At 35.7% G+C, this 11,103-nt stretch overlaps 2 non-coding genes across 2 annotated transcripts; one reads left to right on the top strand and one right to left on the bottom strand.

The window, feature by feature from the left end:
- Nucleotides 1-4,070: 4,070 nt before the first annotated feature.
- Trnak-cuu lies at nt 4,071-4,143 on the bottom strand. Its single transcript has one exon. It is a non-coding gene; the product is annotated as a tRNA-Lys (tRNA).
- Nucleotides 4,144-10,049: 5,906 nt separating this feature from the next.
- Trnak-cuu lies at nt 10,050-10,122 on the top strand. Its single transcript has one exon. It is a non-coding gene; the product is annotated as a tRNA-Lys (tRNA).
- The last annotated feature ends 981 nt before the right edge of the window (nt 10,123-11,103 follow it).

The raw sequence follows: 11,103 nt of genomic DNA, 5'->3' as shown, positions 1-11,103 counted from the left end.
AATCTCTTTTTGTGTTTATGAGCGCTGACATCTTATTTTGGGGTATTGTTGTAGATTTTAGTGTTTATTATTTGAAAGGCTATAGAAATATTCGCTCCTCATATAATTGTTTTATTTCCCAAAGTTAAAATTCAAATAAAGAAATATAGTAAGTAAATAGTTGATTGTTTTAACGTACTCTTGTAGGCCAAATTGGTTATTTTTTATATGGCCGAGTATAAATAAAATGAAATGAAATGATTTATTCCGATAGTAGGATATAAATCATCACAATAACGTCAAATAACGTGTATATATTTTGCGAACGCTGGAGTCGTCGAAATAGCATTACGCTACCACTGCCATCTACATATACTAATGGTTACTTTTAAACGCCTGGAAAGAAATACGTTACAGCTACTACCCGACAGATGGCGCTTTACTAACTATCGCAACGAAACAAGATGGCGCTATAAAATAAGTATTTGTTTTATTTAGCGTTTATTAGTATATATTTTTTTTGACAAAATAGTGTAATTTATGTAGAGATGAGAACAAAGATGGTTAGATGACATTAAGAATACCGTAACATCTACACCTATATTTTACTGGTTTTTTTTAATAGCCTGTGCTAAGTATAGGTTCGGACTGTTAATCCACGGATATCTTCCTTTCCTTGGTTTGACTCCGATCTGGTTACCAGGAGAATAGTGACGACTGCCCTTTGGCTTCGTTCTGGACATGTTCCATCGAGGAAGTTTGCACACCTCATGAAAAGGGTCCCGTCGCCCAACTGTCCTGACTGTGGCACAGTAGAGGATGTGCAACACATCTTGGTGGAATGTGTCCGGGGTGAAGCCTATAGGCGAAATAGCTTTGGTTGCTGTGTGGGTTTCGTTAATAGTGTTTTGGCTTGTCCATTCTCCGAAGAGGCAAAAACTTTATACAATATATTAGACAGGGCGTTAGGTAGAAGTTAATTGTTTTTTTTTTATTTATTTTTTGTGCCGTAGCTAATTGATCTTTTTTATTTTATTTTTGTGTCGTAGATCTAAGTTCCTTGTAAAAATTAGAACGGTGTTTTCGCTAAGCGACAAAGTTCATAAAAAAAAAAAAAAAAGTATAGGTTGTTAATTGACATTATTGATATTTATTTCTTTAACTACTTCGACCTCAAATAATTGTAAAATTGTGCAAATAGTTTGTTAAACAATCAGTAACCAGTTACAGCCATCAAATTTTTGAAGAAAACCTTTAAAAGCATATTTACAATACACATTTTACAATATTAACAATGATTAAAACGTTTGAAGCTTAACGTTTCCGCGTTAGCTTTATGCAACCGTATCATATCCATTGTCACGGAAGCCTTCCGAGATACAAAATTAGAGGACAAAGCTGTTGTGTGGATGTGGATTACGGGATAATTGGACGCAGCGTCGCTTTACAAAGCGGATTTAAGGTATTTATGCCTAAAAAAGGATCAGACTTTCATACATACAGCGCTCGTTTGCGATTGCGATCCAAAGGGATTTGTTGCTAATCGCTAACAAAAATAGCAGCGGGATTTTAAAATAGCCTGTCTGTTAACATGCAGATCTAAAATGTGAAAACATTTCGTTAGCTTTTAGGTTTTCAGATAAAGATTTTTCAATAAGGTGTGTTTAGATTGTGGTATTAGAGTGGATGAATAAAAATAAGCTTACAGAGATTATGCGATTTGAATATATCAGTGATAGGTTTAATTAGATCTATGCAAAATTCAACCGAGTTATAAAGAGCTTTAAAATAAATGTAAATATTGTTTTTCTTTTTATCTGACTTTAAAATGTATTCAACGTTATAATTGATATATTAGATACTTGGAACTTTTTATACCTAACTATGATTATAGGAAAGTTCGTTGCACCCACCCCTTGCCAAAGCGGAGCCCAGCTGATTAGCACCCCAAAATGCCACATATCTCAGTATGTGATATTTTGGGGTGCTAACTCGAAGTCATGAAGATAAAGCATCTAAATAGAAACACTGAACCTATGTATTGAGTACCATTGATGACAATTATAGCTATGATTCTCCATATGTATAGGAACTTAAAAAGGTAAACCTTTTTGCATGTACATTCGTCTCGTAAGTAAAAAATGCAACGCGACTAGAGACCAATGTTAAACAAGAATAAAGATTACCTAATCAAATATACTACACTAATGTAGCTGCTGTAACCAAGATGGTTTTTAGTTTAAAAGAACTTGAAATAATTGAGTCTAGATTGACTTTCTAAATGTGTAACCACAATAGCGCTGTTAAATCACAGGGCGTAATAGTTAAGGTCAACCACCACGTTTCAGGCTCGATAGCTAATGAATAATTTCAGTTATCAATGCACTAGATAGCAGCGTCGCAGGCGCAGACAACAATGTCGTTCTGACTCAGTGCCGTGACACATCGTACAGCAATGTTATTGATTACTGCATATAAAAAGTCAATGAAGCGATCACCGAGGCGGGAAATGGTCGAGGGTTCCTTATATCGGAAGACGATGTTTATTCATTTGAATGTATAAGAATTAGCAGGTATACATGGGGCATTGTTGTGTTTGTAGGAGAGAGGTGCTGTTCTACGCCGTATAAGTGTTATTTCTTGCTTTTAAATCTTTAATAGCCCTTACTCTCAGGGCTTGTGACCTGAGGGCTTACCAAAGCAATATTATTGAGAGCTACAAAGGGAAATGCCACTCTATGCAGTGTATTGCATTGTCCCGATTTTACAACCATAATTGGTAATATTATTGTGCAGAAGTGGGTGTCTTCCTGGATACCCCAACACATTTCAGTTTAAAGTTCTCAACAAGGCCTCTGCATGTTGGACCTGTGTCCCCGAGCACGCCTTTAAAAAGGACCGGGTCTCTTCCCATGTAGTTATCCTGTGACGGAGAAGAGATATTACCTACTGTAAGATGTGGTGGTGGACTCTCTGATGGCATGGCAAGAAAAAGTCTTAAATTCTCGTTTTCCAAAACTTGTTGAATGGCCCTGATTTGCTAAGAAGATGATCGCACTATCAAAATAAGATGATTTCCCTATCGTAAGAATTTCGGCATGTCCAACAAATTAGCAAAGTGAGTAATCTTGTGGTTGGCCACTGGTCTTTACCAAACAGATAAATATTTAAGTTTACTTTGCAGTTGTTCCGGGTTTAGACCAACGAAATTTTTGTCCTAGTACTCACCACTATGATTCAGTATTTATCTAAATATCTGAAATAACTTTAAGTTATGGATCACCTAATTGAGTAAGTGTATAATTATTTCAAAGTACATTGATGATGTTTTTCGAAGTTATTTCTATTCAAAATAAATGTTCAGTGTCCAGAAGGCTTACAACCAACGCCGCTCAATGCGGCTTAATGCTTTGACCAGGTTCTACAATTCCAATACCATTCCTTTACGATGTGGTGATTGGTTCTCAAATGCGAAAAATCTGTTCCGCATCTAACTCGATCAAGAACCATCATACGTGGACTGCAGTAGAGCTTCCCCCAAAAAAATTGCGAAACGAACCTGTTCCAAAAACAAATTCTGCAAAGAATGACATGGAGTATATTCAAGCATATTTCGTGCTGAATTGATCTGAGTAGTACATAATCAAGATTCATTAGAGCTTATTAAGGCCTACCCCGTACCAAGTGATGAGTCACGACGCGGCTTCTGCAGTCACGGAGCTCTATGAATTAACTTTGTCAGCATCCCGTTGATAAATGTTCATAGTTATTTTATTTATTTGTTTTATCGAAAAAAATGTATATTTCTCTATGTTTCATGACGAACCTTTTTAGTTGCTTTCGTTAAAAAATCATACGTAGATTAAATATTGTGTGCTTTCTGCTGCAAATAAATGCCAAATGGTCATGTTTTTCCCTAGTTAGATCTAGATTATTGATTAAAGCCAAGTAAAAGCACTAAATTGTCAAGAAATGCCATTATTTAGCTTTTAAAATTACTTGTCTACAGTTATACTATTATACACACATACAGTATTTGTATCACAGGAATGTACAATTTGAAGATTTCAAATAATTGACCAAAAAGCTTGCGCCCAACGTGGGGCTCGAACCCACGACCCTGAGATTAAGAGTCTCATGCTCTACCGACTGAGCTAGCCGGGCTTGTATACCGTTGACATAATTATCAGCTAAGTGTAACCTAAATAACGAAACTCGAAACGATTTTTTTAAACAATTCAGTTTAAAGTAATTAACCTTGAGTTGCACAGTCGACTGTTTACTTTTAAATACGACATAACTGGCCAGTACTAAAACATATACCGAATAACTTCCAAACATTTTAATTTGATAAAGTATAAAAGTATTAATAATATGACGTGTAATGTAACCTCCTTCCTTATAAAAGAAGGTAGTTCATAAAACCCATGTGTCACGTACGTATCAATAATGATTTGTCATGATTACTGATTAATTTCCAATTTAGATTTTAAAACCAGTTTTAATGGTATAAATTATGTTCGACAAAATCAATTGTATTACGTATGAGTTATACAAACATACATGTATATGTACAGGTATCGTTGGCGCCGCTCGGTAGCATGTACAGTCGTGCACGAAAGTGTACCGTTTGTACGGACTTACTTCTAATCAACCTGTTTCTGAGAGTTTCATAACTGAGTAACTAAAATGACTTAAGAATAGCAAGAATCTAATAATGCCGTAAGACAGATTTCCTAAAAATATCGACTCCTCCACTTCAATACGTTCCATTATCTCTAATGTATTTTATTTTATAATAGTATTTCTTATTGCTTTAATAAAATTAAAACAGTACTTGTTTTAATTTTTAAGGAATCTACCGGATGGACTTATTAGATTTTATGTTTTTAAAATTTTGTTGATTATAATTTGTGAAGTTAAACTTTATTACAAGATATAAAATCATTTTTTTATTGACTTTAACATGTGTCGATTTGTTCAGTGGTTGTTGCGTGAAAAAGGAACAAAAATTCATAGGTACATACAAACTTTCGCGTCTATAATATTAGCAGGAAGATGTAAGATTTATATCAGGTTATTCAAGTTTAAAAAAATCAATAAACTTTATCAGTTGTGTGCTCGATGCTCCTCGATCAGTATTCAGCCGGCGCAGAGGAAGTGGCACGCAGGCAGCGCCGCGCGGATCACAGTTAGCTTTTACTTAGCCGCGCCGATGACCTAAGCTCACATGCGTTTCTTACGACCATAGCCATACACTAATATCTAGGTCGTTCAACGCCTGGACCTGAATGATTGTCATGTGGTGGCGGGATTATCACGATTGGCTTTTGTTTTCGGGGTTCGAAACTCTTGTAAAACATAGACTCGGGTGTTATTTGCGTGACCGTAAGGAGGAAGACGTAAATATATAATAAAGGCTGCTTTCCGAATATAATTCATCTGAACAATTCATCACTATCGTAAAATTAGGTAGCCTTTGAGACAACATAATGTAATAATTATGATTTATCACTGACGATATACATAGGTATGTACTGATAACAGTTACTTTCAAATCTTACAAATAACCCAATCATAATAACTTGCGGGAGGCGGTTTAGTTTAATAACGGCTTATTCGCTTGTCTTTATCGAGTAAGAAGTACATAATATTAAAAAAAAATGGACGATTTGAGAACATGACCTTTTGAGGTCGGTCGATACAAATTCTTGTAGGTCTGACACCATCCCAACATTGCTGCACTGTTAAACGAATTTAGATAAAGTCTGCACAAGAGCGTTGTCTCTTTGTGCAATGTATCTCGCAACAAGTAAAATGCTTGAGGAATCGATAACGAAGTTGCGAGTACGCCGTAAGTTGTCTTTTGTACTTAAGTTTACTCGTTTAACTTATTCGAGGCGCAATCGTTCCTAACTTAATCGAGTAGTTGTGTAATCTTATCGATATCGATAGATACTACTTACGTCTCTGTTTATTTTCAATCGAGTGTTATTTATTATTGTTTGCACTTTAGATAGGTAAATAAGCGTTGAGTGAATATTTTTAAGTGGTTTGTTTCTTAGGTATTTGAAAATGGAAAAGATTTTTTTCAGTCTTCGAGTTTTATCACACGTAGTTTAAGAAGATACAAGAAGGTTTTACTCATTCCGTCTTTCCATAAATTTCAAGAACATTAGCAAGATTGTTAATTTCAGCAACTAAAGATATAAACCAAAATCCCAGTTCCAAATTGAATTGTCATAATTTCCAAACAGTACAACCAGTTTCTAAATAAATAGAATTTCTATTTTGATTCATAGATTCAATTAATATTGTCCTACTTACTAAAGGCAGGTTTATTTATTTTGTGGTTTTGTTAATAAACGAGTGTTTTGTAAGTGGTTTTTCCAGTGACTCATGCTGCGTTCACGTCAAAGAAATTAGGCAGAACCTCGGACCTGGCGTGTTTGCCGTCGCTAAGCAACGCAACTTGCAGTAACCACTTCAGACTAGGTAAAGTTTTTGTTAGATTCGTCACGGATTAAATGTAAACTGGAACATAAAGGCTTTGTTAAGGTGGTAGAATGACTTATGACAGCGTTCTATTAGGCCATTGAATGCGACTTATTTTTCAAGTCAAAACGACTTACTTATTGACTTACTTTTTGCTCGATTTCATCTACATCAGACAGATGCAATAGTCAAGACACTTTCACAAAACATGAAGTTGAAATATCAATTCAATAGAAATCGAAATTCTAAGCTATGATTTGAAAAAAAATCTTTTTGTTAGTTACTTCAACAGATTTACCTAATATTTGATAAATATCAGGAAAGCAGAAATCTTCCAATCTTAAGTTTCCTAATCGGCTACCTCGCACCCACACAATCCTATATCCATATAAACAATACTCAATTAGAATTTCCATATAACTGACCTACTACTTTTACCAAAGTCAGAGAATTCCTCGAATGTACTTAACAAAGCATTAAAGCACATCATAATGTGAAGGTGTACGACACGCTTGTGAGATTGGTGGCTCTGGTGACGAACTAACACTTCGCGGAACAAACGGGAATACTGACCGCATTCATTATGATGTGGTTTAAGTCATTGTAGGAGTCGAATGTGGCTAAACGGACTAGATTGGTGCTAAGCTTGACGCTATTGCCGGAAGTGGGTCGGTCACCTGAAAATAAGGTAAACCGAGCTAGGTACTTCAGAAGTTCAGAAACGTTATTTAATTTCGTGTAAAATGCTAATTTAAAGTCTTTAACAAATGCGAAAATTTTAAGAAGTTTTCCGCCCTGTGAAAAGTCCTTGAAACATTTTTTGACAATCTAAACCATCGACCATCGAATTGGAAAGCCTATGCAGTGGCTGAATGTGCGCCTATGATGATTATGATAAACAATAAACGAACTATTATTTTTCCAGTTCTTATAGACCAATATATAGTTGACATGCATATTTGTCATGCCGCTATTTTGTCAACCGGGATCTCTCCCAAGCGTCACCTATGTAAATTCATCCTCCTGAGACGTGACGGTCTAAATAATAATCAATTCAGATTCATTGTGCACGTCATAGAGCTTCATTCGATACTCATTATATATTGTATAAAAAGTTTGATTCGCAGTGACTCAGGAAGAACACATCTTACACATCACATCTATTGATTATAATCGGTGGGGCAATTTTGCCACCTCGAGCACGTGAGTCCGGTCTGCTTCTGACTCACTAAGACTACAAAAAACGGGGCTTACTAATTAATATAAAGGACTTTCCAGCTCAGGGTTCAAAACCAATCATAAATAGGTACAGAAATACCTGTAAACAAAACACTACCATGCATCAGTGTACTAATAAAGGTTAATTTGGTTGTTATTACTGTTTCTTGGTACAGTCAGTAACAGAGGATGGATTTATTTTTAACGAATGTTTCCACCAATGATGTGCTACAGAACTATCTCTTCTAATATATAAAATTCCCGTGTCACGATGTTAGTTACCGTACTCCTCCGAAACGACTTAACCGATTTTTACCAAATTTTATATGCGTATTCAGTAGGTCTGAGAATCGGCTAACATCTATTTTTCATACCCCTAAGTGATAAGGGTAGCGCACACTAAATATTTATTTTATTTTATTTCTTGGACGAAATTTTTTGTTTTTATTTTTTTATGATGGCATACAACTAGAAATAATTTATTAGGTGACAATAATCCAATGTAATTGTTATAGGATAGTAAAAACAAAATGATATAAGATGAAATATTTAACTAAAAAACTAAATGTAACAACTTAAACATAGATCATATAGAGATTTAACGTCATTTTTGCATCAATAGAGGGCCTTTAATTTTAAACAACTGTTTGTTGTTTTTCTAAATCTGTCATAAGGAGAGCTAGAACCTGATACAGTTCGTCAAAATGAAGGACAACGAGGAGTTAGTGAGCTGCAAAGAATGCTCAAAGACACTCTAAAATTACAAGTTGAAGGAGCCTGGGGTGTTTTAGTCGGTGGAAGTCCGACATGTCCTCACGCCTTGCCCTCGACGTGGGTTGAAGTCATAAGCGTTTCACTGGGGAAAACCAAAAAAATAAAGGTCCGATCTCCCATTTCTTCAAGAAATATCGTTGCATTGGAAATTGTTGTGAGAGACGCCGTGTACGTTGTGTAGAGCGCTGTCCCGTTTCCTCAATCACAGTAAAATTATTTGGTAGGGTGAATGTTTTGACAGAAGTCAGTTGCTGACCATACAATGACAATATGCGAACATATCGAATCGTTCACCCCGGTTACGAGGCAGCCGACGGGTTGTGTCCTCCGTAATGATGAGCGAGATGCATGCATATTCTAATTAATTTAGTAGGTACTTCAAGAATGAAGCGCCTTGATTTGAAATGAACAGGTTTTGTTCGTTTTGCGATTGTCCCGTTATTTTGAGTTTGTTGTTATTGGTGGGCAGTGATGCAGCGAATTACAAAAGACCGAGAAAGGAGTTTTAATAAAAGTTTCAATGACTTTTTTTCGGTTTGAAATTATACATTTGTGTCACCTATTTTATCTAGTGTGTATTAAAGCAGGGCGGAAAATCGTGAGGTGTGGGTGTCTAGGATAGTTTGTTATTTATTTACCTCGGTATTCATTGAATGTCTAGATTCTTACTTGTCTTCACAACTTTTCCTATTCGTCGGTATTATTAAACAAGTACCTAACGGTACATTTCTCAAGAAATTTAGCATCCTGCAAGCGTCTGATTAGCAATAATAAGGGATCTCCTATAAAAGCTTTGTTTTGACTGGTTTACGGAACCTTTTGGTAAACAAACGCAGAGTTATGTGTGATGAGAAGCATGTGACTCACTTTAACAAGCCTTTCATAATTAGTGCATCAAGTGTATGTTGATGGGATGATGGATCGCTGACATATTGTTTTTGTTTCCGAAGTGCTCGAAAGTAGAAAACATAAGTGTTTTTGTAGTAATTATTTGACTTTTTAGGTATTCCAAAAAGTCAAATAATTACTACAAAAACACTTATGTTTCAATCATTGGCACTGTCGGCATTACATTCAAACGAATAGCTCAAAACTCAAAACTATTGAATGGTACTAAGAAATCCGTAAAGAAATATCAAACGATCGAGTCTCACGAGTCACAAAAATGTTTGTCCTAGGCAAGGATCGAACACAAGACTCGTCGCTCACTGTTGATTATCACAGGTGGCCTAATACAACTCGGCAATCCGTACATACCCCTGACCTTATCAGGGTTTTAACCATTTTTATTCTACTTCGCTAAGAAACCCGCATAAGTATAAGAAAATGAACGTCCATCCTATGTTAATTTTCGGATTAACGTTTAAAGAAATAATAGCGTAAAATTAAATTTAGAAGCCACAGATTTTTAATTAATTCAGAAAGCTCATTGAAGCATGTATTGTTAGATTTTTCTTGTCCAATCGCTATCTCGGTAGATACTTTTTATCAACGTTTATTGCTGAGCTATCTGCAACTTTTTAGTTATAACTAGAGCGTATCTGGTATTGATAGTGTTGGGTAATTTCTGATGGAGTAGACATGCCCGGCTAGCTCAGTCGGTAGAGCATGAGACTCTTAATCTCAGGGTCGTGGGTTCGAGCCCCACGTTGGGCGCATCTTTTTGGGTTTCGCTATGCCCAGAAAAAAAATACTAGTGATATTGATATTTAATTCGGGTTAGTCAAATAAAACAGCGATGAGATCGCTCTACATTATAATTGGTTAAGGCAAATAAACAAATATTAAAGTACTTTGGGCGCACTGTATTTGCTTAATCATCCGATCTACAGGTATTTATGGAAACAGTTGTAACTCTATAAGAAATACCACGGTTTTTTCTTTTCTGCCCTAATTAACCGTGTTCTATTTTAAACCAGGACTTTCCTTGAAACTTCCTTCCTTGACTTAAGGATTTTGATAGTTCGGAAATTGTTTGACGAGCGTGTTCCATACTTTGTTAAACGGTGGTAGTTGAATCACACACCTCTGACGTCAAAATATATGTCTTACCGCAAAATACAGGAAAATGGCTCGCGCCGGCACCCAACACACGTATTATTTACCTAGGTATATCTAAGAACTCCTAATTGGAATAAAACAACATGTAAAACCACAATTTAAGTACGTTTTTGATCGCTTTTTATAAGTCTTGGAGTTATAATAATACATACAGTTATTGATCTTGAAATCGCTTTTGAAAATGTCTGCGATCCTTATAGCACTACACTGCTGCTTCATTAAGACTGGATTAAAATGGCGGAATTGTCTAGACAGTAAATACTGAAATGAGCTTGCCTTATTTACTAGTTAAACTAATAACTTGGCGTTGTCATGCGTAATAATTATTAAATTAAAATTTCATGTCAAAAGCTATCGGTATTTGATTGAAACCTTAGTGACCCCCACTACCGTTAACAAACGTGCCAGGCGACTTTTTCAGCGACCATTTTAACTATCGCATAGCTACTGCTTACCTTACCATGTCGTTGTGTCTAAAAAAAATGTCTAATCTTTTAAAGGTTAAACAACCTAGTGAATTCATTCTAACATTCAACAGGTGACTGGATAACCAGAAGCTAGGCTGTCAATATAGCG

This window comes from Trichoplusia ni, chromosome 11 (assembly GCF_003590095.1).
Source record: "Trichoplusia ni isolate ovarian cell line Hi5 chromosome 11, tn1, whole genome shotgun sequence".
In the NCBI taxonomy this organism is placed as follows: Eukaryota; Metazoa; Arthropoda; class Insecta; order Lepidoptera; family Noctuidae; genus Trichoplusia; species Trichoplusia ni.
This window is presented reverse-complemented; position numbering and strand designations above follow the sequence as displayed.